Here is a 9,922-nt window from a genome sequence, read left to right on the forward strand (position 1 = left end):
GACCTGCATACAAATTTCTCAAGAGGCAGGTCAGGTGGTCTGGTATCCCCATCTCTTTCAGAATTTTCCAGATCACATTTTATTATGATCCACACAGTCAAAGGCTTTGTCATAGTCAATAAAGCAGAAATAGATGTTTTTCTGGAACTCTCTTGCTGTTTCGATGATCCAGCGGATGTTGGCAATTTGGTCTCTGGTTCCTCTGCCTTTTCTAAAACCAGCTTGAACAACTGGAAGTTCACAGTTAGAGAGTTAAAAAGTTGGCTTAAAACTCAACATTCAGAAAACGAAGATCATGGCATCTGGTCCCATCACTTCATGGGAAATAGATGGGGAAACAGTGTCAGACTTTATTTTTGGGGGGCTCCAAAATCACTGCAGATGGTGACTGCAGCCATGAAATTAAAAGACACTTACTCCTTGGAAGAAAAGTTATGACCAACCTAGATAGCATATTGAGAAGCAGAGACATTGCTTTGCCAACCAAGGTCTGTCTAGTCAAGGCTATGGTTTTTCCAGTGGTCATGTATGGATGTGGGAGTTAGACTGTGAAGAAAGCTGAGCACTGAAGAATGGATGCTTTTGAACTGTGGTGTTGGAGAAAACTCTTGAGAGTCCCTTGGAGTGCAAGGAGATCCAACCAGTCCATTCTGAAGGAAATCAGCCCTGGGATTTCTTTGGAAGGAATGATGCTAAAGCTGAAACTCCAGTACTTTGGCCACCTCATGCGAAGAGTTGACTCATTGGAAAAGACTCTGATGCTGGGAGGGACTGGGGGCAGGAAGAAAAGGGGACAACAGAGGATGAGATGGCTGGATGGCATCACTGACTCGATGGACGTGAGTCTGAGTGAACTCCGGGAGTTGGTGATGGACAGGGAGGCCTGGCGTGCTGCGATTCATGGTGTTGCAAAGAATTGGACACGGCTGAGCGACTGAACTGGACTGAACTGAACTGAACAGAGCATTTGGGTGTGGCTGAGGCCCTGGCAAATATTAACCACATACAAAGGATTCCTTAAGGCGTGTAGGCAGATCCACTCAGGTCTGAGCAGAGAAGGGCACTGCAGTTGGGCTGTGGTTCAGAGAGACAGGGGGATGTTATCCAGGCTTTGTCCCAGCTGTAGAGCTCCACCACAAGCTTAGCCTGCACCATCTGCCCCCAGATACACTTAGATAAAGGCAAGCTTTGCAGGATTGCCCAGAATCCTTTTCCCCACTGGCCTCCCACCCCCTCACCTCCTCTGTCAGATCAGCTCCAATAATCTAAAGAGAATGTGTCTCTAGACACACTGCCGACTTCTCAGATTGCTTTGGCTCTTTATGTTTTAAAAGATCTTCAAACATTTTGCTCTTTTAAAAATTTCCTACGTTTATATTGGTGGCGGGTTTTTTATGACAGTAGTTTGCAGAGACGAAAAGAAGCCTCAAGGGCTGCGGGCTTGGTTCCCCTAACTGGCTAGCCCATGGGAGCTGAGGTCAGTGGGGCAGGCTTGGCCAGGGCTCCTCCTACTTCCCCATCGTGGCTTTGGCTCAGTGAGCAAAACATATGTTACCCATTAATTGTGTTTTTAAAATCTGGTCTAAGTGATTATTTATTTGGTAAAATGGCCCCCAGGTTTTATTATATGTTGACTATTAGCCTTACTTTTCAATAATGATGCAAACCTTTTATTTGTTTTGGTGAATATTTTAATGGAAATTGAGTGACATCCTTTTTTTAGGAGTTTTTATTTTTAAATGACAAATCTACTGCTTTTGAATTTGGTTTCTCTGAGTGTACTTTTCAAAGAACTCTCAGTGCTCTGTACAATTACATTAAAAATTATTTGAAGGCAAGGGTCAAATCCTGGACTGCTGATGACTACTGAAAGACTTCTTTCTCCATTAGGCAACCTCATCCTAATTTTAATTGTAAAACAACTCTCAGTTTCCTCAAGTGAAGAATGAAAGGTATGGGTTGAAGGGTTGAAATCCCTTCTTTTAAGTTTTTCTATCACACTGGCTACCAAAGAAAAGAAAGAGAATATATTTGAAAGAAAATTATGCATCAATAATATTTTATTTTTATTAGCCGCAAGAGAAGAAAGAGACTACAATCTGTCTACTGATTCTCAAAGTGTATTCCAGGGAAACTGGGAGAATCAGGGAATCCTCCAAATCCCCTTCAGAGAGTCCACAAGCTGAGAATAACTTTCATAATAGCACTAACACATTGTTGGTGTTTCTTGCTCTCTTTTTCTCATGAGTGTATGATGGAGTTTTTCAGTCTGCGTGATGTGTAATAGCACAACAGATTAGTGCATTGAATTTTAACCTCCTTTAAAGCTAAAAATTCTGATTCTGAATGCCAGTTCATTATTGGTGATCATCATCTTGTGCAGATACTGATTAAAGAGAATGTTCATGTTCAATCAGAAGTGTAGCTTAGCTATTAGCATTAAATCATTCATTCACCCACTTGTTCCCTCTGTAAACATTTACTGAGTACCTACAGTTTGCCAGATACTGTTCTGTTTTGTTCAAAAGGAGCAGAAAACAATCTGTGCTTGCTTTGAGCTGGTGTTCTAATCAGGCATGCAGATAATAAACAGTGAACAAGAAATAAGGAAATACATAAATTATGTAGGATGTTGGAGGATATGCATTCCATACATTCAGGCCAGGGGGGCTTTTATGTTAGGGGCATAAGTGGTGAGGTAGCACTGGCATATTTTAGTGACAAGATGCTAAAAAGGTCAGAGTGGAGTAAGTGAGGAGGTGACTGGGAGGACATAAAGGCAGAGACATGCGGGAAACTGGATGACCTGTTGAGAAAGAGAATGTACATTTTCTGCAGAAAATTATGTTTTATATTTTCTAAGGACCATTCTGGCTTCCATATTGAGAATAATACAGGGCTAGAAACCTGGGAGACATGCTAGGGGCTATTGCTGAAGTCCAGGCATGGCGTGATGTTGGTGTGGACCAAGATCCAGGTTCAGAGCTAGGGGTTTGAGTCCAGAAGTGGTGAGAAATGGCTGAATAGTAGATATGTATTAAAGATAGAGATGGCACCATAGTTCATCAAGGGACGTTCCAGGTAACATAGAGTAATTGGTTATGACTAAACCATCCTGATTTATGTCATCCACCCTAAAATAAAAGTGAAATGTCTCCTTTCTCTTTGCATTGTCTTACTTTCAGACGTGTTCTATTTGGAATCACTTAAAAATAGCTAGTCTGAAAGTGATAGGAACTGGTAAATAGCTGTCAATGAATCATCACTACATTATTCATGGATTAAAATGAATGTGTGGCTTAGGGCAACTGAGCTAGACAGTAAATGACTACATGCATGTGATTGCTAACTGATTTAGGAAACATTTCAATCTGATAAACACAGTTTTCCTAGGACTTTAAATGGGCTTGTCAGCAATTCTTACTCAAATACAAATGAAATTGTCAGCCTTGTCTAGAGGAACATCTATTGCTTAATGTCAAAGACAATAAATACATAATTTAATTGTTAATCTTTTCTCTGAATGTTTTTAAAGGAGAGATCCATGCACATTTGAATTAATTAATGAGCATATCACTTGAATAGAGGACCTATAGTATTAAAAGTAATATTTAGAATCCCAGGAACTAAACCACTAGGGTTTGAATCCTGACACCACTACTAGCTGTGACTTTCAGCAGATTATTTAACCTCTTTCTTGACTTTCTCTTCTGAGAAAGGATGTGCTGCTTCTACTACCACTACACTGTTACTACTGCCACTACCACCGCTCACGCTCTCACCAGGGCCCAGCGAGTTTGTCCCTGTACAGTACTGGTGCAGAGCATAGTGAATGCTAAGTAAGTGCTATTGTTATTACAGCATTTACTATAATAGTGACCCAGCAGACATTGGCAATTTGATCTCTGGTTCCTCTGCCTTCTCTAAAACCAGCTTAAACATCTGGAAGTTCACGGTTCACGTATTGCTGAAGCCTGGCTTGCAGAATTTTGAGCATTATTTTGCTAGTGTGTGAGATGAGTGCAATTGTGTGGCAGTTTGCGCATTCTTTGGCATTGCCTTTCTTTGGGGTTGGAATGAAAACTGACCTTTTCCAGTCCTGTGGCCACGGCTGAGTTTTCCAAATTTGCTGGCATATTGAGTGCAGCACTTTCACAGCATCATCTTTTAAAATTTGAAATAGCTTTTCAGGTAAGCAGCCTGAGGTGACCCCTAAAAATGGTGCGCTATCCACTTGACCCAGAAAACCCCACAAAATCATGCAAATCAAGAGGTTCAAATCTTCGTATTCACTTTAAGAACACTCATGAAACTGCCCAGGCCATGAAGAGTATGCATATCCGAAAAGCCACCAAGTATCTGAAGGATGTCACTTTAAAGAAGCAATGTGTGCCATTCCGTCATTACAACGGTGGAGCTGGTAGGTGTGCACAGGCCAAACAGTGGGGCTGGATGCAGGGTCGGTGGCCCAGAAAGAGTGCTGAATTTTTAGTACACATGCTCAAAAACGCAGAGAGTAATGCTGAACTTAAGGGCTTAGATGTAGATTCTCTGGTCATTGAGGACATCCAAGTGAACAAAGCCCCCAAGATGCAGCGTAGGACTTACAGAGCTCACGGTCGGATCAGCCCCTACAGGAGCTCTCCCTGCCACATTGAGATGATCCTTACTGAAAAAGAACAGATTGTTCCTAAACCAGAAGAGGAGGTTGCACAGAAGAAAAAGATATCCCAGAAGAAACTGAAGAAACAAACACTTATGGCCCGGGAATAAATGCCGCAAAAAATAAATGCAAATAAAAGTAAAAAAAAGAAAATTGAAATAGCTCATCTGGAATTCCATCACCTCCACTAGCTTTGTTCACAGTGATGTTTCCTGATGCCCACGTGACTTTGCATTCCAGGATGTCTGGCTCTAGGTTGGGGATCACACCATTGTGATGATCTGGGTCGTGAAGATCTTTCTTGTATAGTTCTTCTGTGTATTCTTGCCACCTCTCCTTAATATCTTCTGCTTCTGTTTGGTCCATGCCTTTTCTGTCTTTCATTGTGCCCATCTTTGTATGAAATGTTTCCTTGGTATCTCTAATTTTCTTGAAGAGATCTCTAGTCTTTCCCATTCTATTGTTTTCCTCTATTTCTTTGATCATCTAGGAAGACTTTCTTATCTCTTCTTGCTATTCTTTGGAACTCTGCATTCAAATATATGTTTCCTTTTCTCCTTTGCCTTTTGCTTCTCTTCTTTTCTCAGCTATTTTTAAGAACTCTTCAGACAATGATTTTGCCTTTTTGCATTCCTTTTTCTCGGGGATGGTCTTGATCCCTCTCTCCCGTACAATGTACAAACTTCCATCCATAATTCATCAGGGACTCTGTCTATCAGATCTAGGCCCCTAAATCTATTTCTCACTTCCACTGTATAATTGTAAAGGATTTGTTTTAGGTCATACCTGAATCATCTAGTGGTTTTCCCTTCTTTCTTCAACTTAAGTCTGAATTTGGCAATAAGGAGTTCATGATCGGAGCCACAGTCAGCTCCTGGTCTTGTTTTTGCTGACTGTATAGAACTTCTCCATCTTTGGCTGCAAAGAATATAATCAATCTGATTTCTGTGTTGGCCATCTGATGACGTCCATGTGTAGAGTCTTCTCTTGTATTGTTGGAAGAGGGTGCTTGCTATGACCAGTGTGTTCTCTTGGCAAAACTCTATTAGCCTTACCTTTGCTTCATTATGTACTCCAAACCAAACACCTGTTACCCTGGGTGTTTCTTGACTTCCTACTTTTGCATTCCAGTCCCCTATAATGAAAAGGACATCTTTTTGGGGTGTTAGTTCTAAAAGGTCTTGTAGGTCTTCATAGAACCGTTCAACTTAAGCTTCTTCAGCATTACCGGTCAGGGCATAGACTTGAATTACCATGATATTGAATGGTTTGCCTTGTAAACGAACAGAGATCATCCTTTCATTTTTGAGATTGCATCCAAGTACTGCATTTTGGAGTCTTTTGTTGACTATGATGGCTACTCCATTTCTCCTAAGGGATTCTTGTAATAATGGTCATGTGAGTTAAATTCACCCATTTAGTAGTAGATATAATGGTCATCTGAGTTAAATTCACCCATTCTAGTCCATTTTGGTTTTCTGATTCCTAAAATGAAAATGTCAAAATTCACTCTTGCCATCTCCTGTTTGATCACTTCCAATTTGCCTTGAGTCATCAATATAACATTCAAGGTTCCTATGCAATATTGCTCTTTATAGCATTGGACCTTGCTTCTATCACCAGTCACATCCACAACTGGGTATTGTTTTTGCTTTGGCTCCATCCCTTCATTCTTTCTGGAGTTATTTCTCTACTGATCTCCAGTAGCATATTGGGCACCTACCAACCTGGGGAGTTCATCTTTCAGTGTCCTATCTTTTTGCCTTTTCATACTATCATGGGGTTCTCAAGGCAAGAATAATGAAGTGGCTTGCCATTCCCTTTTCCAGTGGACCACATTTTGTCAGAACTCTCCATCATGACTCGTCCATCTTGGGTGGCGCTATGCGGCATAGCTTAGTTTCATTGAGTTAGACAACGATGTGGTCCATTCGATCAGATTGGTTACTTTTCTGTGATTGTTGCTTCAGTCTTCCTGCCCTCTGAGGCTCTCTCTCAGCACCAACCATCTTACTGGGGTTTCTCTTATCTTGCATGTGGGACATCTCTTCACGGCTGTGTGGATCACAATAAACTGTGGAAAATTCTGAAAGAGATGGGAATACCAGACCACCTTACCTGCCTCCTGAGAAATCTGTATGCAGGTCAGGAAGCAACAATTAGAACTGAACATGGAAAAACAGAATGGTTCCAAATAGGAAAAGGAGTATGTCAAGGCTGTATATTGTCAGCCTGCTTATTTAACTTTTATGCAGATTACATCATGAGAACCTCTGGGCTGGATGAACCACAAGCTGGAATCAAGATTGCTGGGAGAAATATCAATAACCTCAGATATGCAGATGATACCACCCTTATGGCAGAAAATGGAGAAGAACTAAAGAGTCTCTTGATGACAGTGAAAGAGGAGAGTGAAAATTTGGCCTAAAGCTCAACATTCATAAAGCTAAGATCATGGCATCCAGTCACATCACTTCATGGCAAATAGGTGGAGAAACAGTGGAAACAGTGGCTGACTTTATTTTTTTGGGCTCCAAAATCACTGCAGATGGGGATTGCAGCCATGAAATAAAAGACGCTTACTCCTTGGAGGAAAGTTATGACCAACCTAGACAGTATACTAAAAAACAAAGACATTACTTTGCCTACAAAGGTCCCTCTAGTCAAGGCTATGGTTTTTCCAGTAGTCATGTATGGATGTGAAAGTTGGGCTATAAAGAAAGCTGAGCACTGAAGAATTGATGCTTTTAAACTGTGGTGTTGGAGAAGACTCTTGAGAGTCCTTTGGACTGCAAGGAGATCCAACCAGTCCATCCTAAAGGAGATCAGTTCTGAATATTCATTGGAAGGACTGATGCTGAAGCTGACACTCCAATACTTTGGCCACCTGATGCGAAGAACTGATTCATTTGAAAAGACCCTAATGCTGGGAAAGATTGAAAGCAGGAGGAGAAGGAGAAAACAGAGGATGAGATGAGGATGAGATGGTTGGATGGCATCATCGACTCAGTGGTCATGAGTTTGGGTAGACTCCGGGAGTTGGTGATGGACAGGGAGGCCTGGCGTGCTGCAGTCCATGGGGTCACAAAGAGTCGGACACAACTGAGAGACTGAACTAAACTGAACTGAATAATAATGTTTCCTTGAATGTTTCAAGGAAAGCACCCTCATTAATACACATTTAACATTAACGTAGTAATGAGTGAATTGCTTCTTCTTTCAGTTACTACTAGTCCCTAATTGTAAAGGACTTCTAGCACCCCAGAGCATTTTGGTACTTAAATTTATTGATCTCTGAAAATTTTCCTTATCACTGAGACTATTTTATACATATGTTGGAGAAAAAGTACCATTGCAGTCATAACTCTAGTGGGGTCAAGACAAGTATTTCTTCCATAGGGAAATAAAACCCTTCAGGGAACCTAATTAATGGGAAAAACATAGGAAAACTTGCAGATACCAGTAATTTCCTAAGTCATTCTTTTCTATCTAGCTCCACATTTGCTTCTCTTTGAAAATACTCTCCCCTCAAACCTTATCATCTCAAAGTAGTATTTCTAGAGAGAACATTGCTTTACAAAGCAAAAGCTGTCTTCTTTATTTAAAATTATGTGTAAATTTTTAAAAGTTTTTTTGATGGTTGCATAAATATGGTTCACCCAAACAACAGAGAAAACTCTTCCTAAGACCACACATTTGCATATGTTTGAAAATTTTAAATTCCCTGAAAATTCTGCACTGAGTATTTATAACTGTATTTCTGCTGTAAATATCTACATGTAACATAGCATACACATTACTTTGACATGTTTATATTTAAGATGTTATTACATATATAGCAATATTATTGAAGTTATTCTTGAATAATCAAAAAGGAAAATAGCTAAACAAAACCAAAAATTATGGTTATGAATGATTAATGTGCTAATACGGGGCCAAAGAAAACTGCAGCACAGTAAAATTGTGATCAGGAAAGAAAACACACCCATCCTAGGAGACCTGCTAATGAAGAACATCATGGTGGGGATCTTCTTTCACTTACCATTGGTGCCATGAGCCAAAAGATTCCCAGTTTGTTTGAACAAAGACACAGAGGAACTGCTTTTGGGAATTGATTTCAGGCCCTTCAAAAGCCAGGAATTTGGCCTCATGCAGGGTGTGGGATTTTGCAGGCATATTTTGTAGTGTTGGAATAGCTGTGCACCAAGAAAGGAAATGAACATGAGCACATGGACATGGACATGTGCTGCTGCCTCTCTTGTGCGTGATGATAACTTAGCACCCGCTGCTCTGACATACCAGTCATTACAACATCTTGTTCTTTACAAACCTGTCTCTTTTCAATGATTAGGCCCATTTCCAAATTGATTTGAGTTTTAAAATGCAGTAAGTCTAAGTCAACTCAGTGGCAGCATCCAGTCTTTTGTGTTCTCTGAGCCTTGGAGGCAGCCTTGGTTCCTCATTCATTTTGTTACTGCCAAGCACTTCTCATTGTGAAAGACTAGAAATCTGACAGGGAAGCACATACAGTATTTGCTTTTGCTAGATCATTATCTTTGAAAAAGTCAGTCTTATATACAAGAATAACCATTTCCTCCAGATTCAGGGAAGCCTAAGACTCTCCTGGTGTCCTTTAAGTTTTGGCTGACATCCTGCTTTGGGGACTCCATTACATTTAAGAAATGGAGAAAAGAAAGATGAAAGTGTTTCTGTTAAGACCTCCGCAGGTGAAGGTCAAAGACTCCTGAGACCTGATCTTACGGCTCTGGCAGGTGTGACGTGCAAATCTCAGTGTGAATGACTGATTTGCATGGCTATGATTTGAAATACCCACAATGCATAGCGTGTGTATGAAAGATACAAAAACTACTTTTAAATGGAGTGAAAACTAATTGAGATGTTAAAAACGATAATGCATTAGCATCAGTTCAGTCAGTTCAGTCGCTCAGTCGTGTCCGACTCTTTGTGACCCTACGGACCACGGCATGTCAGGCCTCCCTGTCCATCTCCAATTCCCGGAGTGTACTCAAACTCATGTCCATTAAGTCAGTGATGCCCTCCAAACATCTCATCCTCTGTCATCCCTTTATCCTCCCACCTTCAATCTTTCCCAGTTTCAGGGTCTTTTCCAGTGAGTCAGCTCTTCACATCCAGTGGCCAAAGTATTGGAGTTTCAGCTTCAACATCAATCCTTCCAATGAATATTCAGGACTGATTTCCTTTAGGATGGACTGGTTGGATCTCCTAGCTGTCCAAGGG

At 40.8% G+C, this 9,922-nt stretch overlaps 1 pseudogene; it reads left to right on the forward strand.

Annotated features, from left to right (window-relative positions):
* Positions 1–4,204: 4,204 nt before the first annotated feature.
* On the forward strand, positions 4,205–4,804 carry LOC104990111 (annotated as a pseudogene).
* Positions 4,805–9,922: the final 5,118 nt, after the last annotated feature.

The sequence above is a fragment of the Bison bison genome, unplaced genomic scaffold, assembly GCF_000754665.1.
Source record: "Bison bison bison isolate TAMUID 2011002044 unplaced genomic scaffold, Bison_UMD1.0 scf7180017864171, whole genome shotgun sequence".
NCBI lineage: Eukaryota > Metazoa > Chordata > Mammalia > Artiodactyla > Bovidae > Bison > Bison bison.